Raw genomic sequence first — 4,090 nt, 5'->3', positions numbered from 1 at the left:
ACTTCCATATAATAGTGGCTAAAGAGATTACGTGTCAGGATGATTTAACATGGAGTGCTCCAACCCCAGTTTGTGGATGTATGTACTATATTTTCTTTAATGTATTAAAATATGGCCTGCAATGGATATTATAATCTATTATAAGAAATTATAATAATTGTTGAATTATTTCCATTTCTAAATAACTTGTACTATGTCTGAAAAAAATATATAGGCCTGTATACCGTAAAAATGGAAAGTCTTTCTGAAAATGTTTTGGTACTTAATCAAAATAAAAGTATTTTTCACCGTAAAAAGTTTTTTTTTTTTTTTTTTTTTTTTATCGACAGCCTTTATAACGATACACCGAAAAGTTGTTCCCATTTAATTACCGATATTTATTTTTTTTTCTTTTAATTATTATTTTAAGCGAATGTTTTCAGCATTATGTTACCTTTATGTTATTTTTAACGTGTGTTTGCTCTGAACGCACCTTGTTGCGTGTCGGACGTGTTGATAAAATATGCGAATGTTAAAGAAAACTAATGTATAAGTAAACAATGATAAATTATCATAAGGTAGTATTTTAGAAATGCCACTTGTCGGCCGCGTCGATAAAACAATCGAACGTTTACATGAAAGGAAAATAATGTTGGTAAACAAAAATGAATTATCATAAAGTCGTATTTTAGAAATACCAAAAAAGATTGGAACGCTTCACGATTTTGCGTGTCATCCTTGCGCCAGGGGCCATGCTAATCTTCTCTGTATCGTTCCAATTTTAGTATATGTACATTGCCGTGGCAAGTACATACAACATGAGCTGCAACGATTTCATATATAGGCTGCTGACTGTCTTTACAACATAAATAAATGTTGTAAATAAAAAATAAAAATAATAATAAACAATATTTATGGAATTTTACATAATTTAGAGTAATCGCGTTAAGTAGGCCTATTTGGTAATCCATTGTAAACTCTTTAAATAATTAATGTGTAGGTATATAGTCCTATATAAGGAAATATGAAATATAATAAATAAATCATGAATATTCAATAGAAAAACACGCATGGTAATTATGAGCGCCTGCCCCGATTTGACTCACCGTCCTACATCGGCCTCTCACATTGATAATTAATAAAAACGCGATTTAAATCTTTGTCTACTGTCAATAATTAATAATGTGTTTAGACGATAATTTATAAATGTTTTATAAATTCATTTCTTGATTATACCATTTAATATTTTAGGCCTATTTACAGAAAACAGAGAGAACTGGTTTAAATCGTTTTGGAGTGTGACTTTTTTTTTTATCTGCTTCTTAATACTTTAAAACATTATGTGTATTTATGCATGGATAATAAATTCTGCTATGAAATTATCGATGTTGGCAAATAGGCACAATATAAATCGCTGACTAAGAATACATTAAAACTAATAAAGTTCATTATTTAATAACGTTCGTTATTTAATGAAAATTGCTTTCACGTCGGAGGTCCATATTTTATATTAGAGTAGATATTTATACTGTACTACATTTCGTACCTTTACTTTCTGTGTTATTTTCCTTGTAAAATTAATTGCGTAAATATAAATAAAACAATTATCGGTATTAATTTAAAATGAATACATATAGAGATGGAAAAAAAAAAGATTGGAACGCTTCACGATTTTGCGTGTCATCCTTGCGCCAGGGGCCATGCTAATCTTCTCTGTATCGTTCCAATTTTAGTATATGTACATTGCCGTGGCAAGTACATACAGCGGAAACTGCAACGATTTCATATATAGGCTGCTGACTGTCTTTACAACATAAATAAATGTTGTAAATAAAAAATAAAAATAATAATAAACAATATTTATGGAATTTTATATAATTTAATGTAATCGCGTTAAATATTTGGTAATCCATTGTAAACTCTTTAAATAATTAGAATGTAGGCATATAGTCCTATATAAGGAAACATGAAATACAATAAATAAATCATGAATATTCAATAGAAAAACACACATGGTAATTATGAGCGCCGCTTCGATTTGACTCACCGTCCTACATCGGCCTCTCCCAATGATAATTAACGAAAACGCAATTTAAAAATTTGTCTACTGTCAATTAATAATGTGTATAGACGATAATTTATAAATGTTTATAAATTCATATCTTGATTATAGCATTTAATATTTTAGGCCTATTTACAGAGAACAGAGAGAACTGTGTTTAATCGTTTTAGAGGGGTACCTTTTTTATTTGCTTCTTAATACTTTAAAACATTATGTGTATTTATGCATTGATAATAAATTCTGCTATGAAATTATCGTTGTTGGCAAATAGGCACAATATAAATCGCTGACTAAGAAGACATTAAAACTAATAAAGTTCATTATTTAATAACGTTCTTTATTTAATGAAAATTGCTTTCACGTCATAGGTCCATATTTTATATTATATACCGTATCTAGAGTAGATATTTATACTGTACTACACTTCGTACCTTTACTTTCTGTGTTATTTTCCTTGTAAAATTAATTTCGTCAATATAAATAAAACAATTATCAGTATTAATTTAAAATGAATTTACCTACATATAGAGATGGAAAAAAAAAAGATTGGAACGCTTCACGATTTTGCGTGTCATCCTTGCGCCAGGGGCCATGCTAATCTTCTCTGTATCGTTCCAATTTTAGTATATGTACATTGCCGTGGCAAGTACATACAACATGAGCTGCAACAATTTCATATATAGGCTGCTGACTGTCTTTACAACATAAATAAATGTCGTTAGTGTATTTTCATTGCAAAAATGAAATAAAATATATATAAATAATATTAACGAAATATAAGTCATAGATATACTTTATATTTAGCCGTAAACTGCTTGATTTAGTCCTTAGAATGATGACAATTTTTCAACATTGTATTTGATGAATATTCAGTAGTAAATTATGTAAATCGAACGCCCGCCGATCCATGATTCAACGCCCTATATTTTAAATAATGAAAAGAAAATATTAAAAGACATCCCTATCAATTCATAAAAATTCACTGTCTATTCATCTCAGACTAGTTTCTAAAATGTTATGAGACTATATATTTGATGGTATGAGCACTGTATGTAATAATATACTAATGCACTGTACGTGTACTAGATTGCAGTATTATACCATACACAGCATGAATTATACTTGAGTTAACTTACGAAAATCAAAACGTTTGGCTATCGTATTTGTAGTGCGCCCTCATTTGCTTCTATTGACTTATCAGTGAACAGAAAGTACTGTTCATCATAGAGGGTGCGTCAGGTTAGTACGGAAACTCAATATGTTAGTACAATTTGATTTATTATTGTCCTCTTTGCATGTTGTTTGTCGAATGCCTAATTATGTAGACTCGTATGATCACTTGAATGTCTTAATGTCATTTTACTACCTGTTCTCTGTACTATACAGTACTTCGTATTAATTTTACTTTTGTTCTCTGTGCTCAGAGCTGTCGGCACTATTTATTACATTTTTGTGTGACAATGTGTGAATGTGATGTTCCCATGTGAAAATACTGTAGTAACAATTAGTAGTTATACTGCGTCCTCTTGAGGTGAGAATCAATTCGCGTTTCCCCAGCTGCTTGGCGGCTCACCAGTTTTCAAAACTAAAATTACCCAACTCCTGCCTTCTGTGACCTTCGACCTCTTCTTCAAACTGCACGGCGGCAGAACATGTGAGAAAATTTTTGGTGAATAAAAATTTAGATTATTTGATTCATAGTGGTAAATATAGGTTAGTTATGTTTTCAGATAAGGAAGATAGGTCCCGCTCCACAGCGGAGTTGGGCAAATGTGGAAAGAAAGTGATCAGAGAACGTGCTGTCGATCGAGAAGATGAGATTGGACAGCGTTCTTGTGATAGGCCTATGTCTATTCACGGCGATACTTTCGCTACAGGTGATTGTTCAGAAATGCCTGACGAGCGCCGCCGTTCGGTTTCAGCGCGCGATAAGGTTGATTCTTCACGCCTTCCTAAGACGAGTCGTGAAGGGGATATTGTAGACTCATGCCTCCATTCTTTGGGTCATGAAGTCGAGGAGGAACCAAGAGGTTACTATGGTGGTCAATC

General features: G+C 31.6%; 1 protein-coding gene and 3 non-coding genes across 6 annotated transcripts in view; all 4 read right to left on the bottom strand.

Moving 5' to 3' along the window:
* The window catches only part of LOC117112373 (poly [ADP-ribose] polymerase tankyrase-like), a 28,785-nt gene that overhangs the window by 10,384 nt on the left and 14,311 nt on the right, over nucleotides 1-4,090 (bottom strand). The gene's annotated exons all lie outside the window — the stretch shown is intronic.
* Nucleotides 681-790, bottom strand: LOC117112377. Its single transcript, XR_004446032.1, has one exon. It is a non-coding gene; the product is annotated as a U6 spliceosomal RNA (small nuclear RNA).
* On the bottom strand, nucleotides 1,629-1,738 carry LOC117112376. The gene has a single exon (XR_004446031.1). It is a non-coding gene; the product is annotated as a U6 spliceosomal RNA (small nuclear RNA).
* On the bottom strand, nucleotides 2,582-2,691 carry LOC117112375. The gene has a single exon (XR_004446030.1). It is a non-coding gene; the product is annotated as a U6 spliceosomal RNA (small nuclear RNA).

The sequence above is a fragment of the Anneissia japonica genome, unplaced genomic scaffold (genome assembly GCF_011630105.1).
Source record: "Anneissia japonica isolate Jap-2015-1 unplaced genomic scaffold, ASM1163010v1 scaffold6305_len51955_cov117, whole genome shotgun sequence".
Classification (NCBI taxonomy): Eukaryota; Metazoa; Echinodermata; class Crinoidea; order Comatulida; family Comatulidae; genus Anneissia; species Anneissia japonica.
The sequence above is the reverse complement of the archived record's forward strand: the minus strand, read 5'-3'. Positions and strand labels throughout refer to the sequence as shown.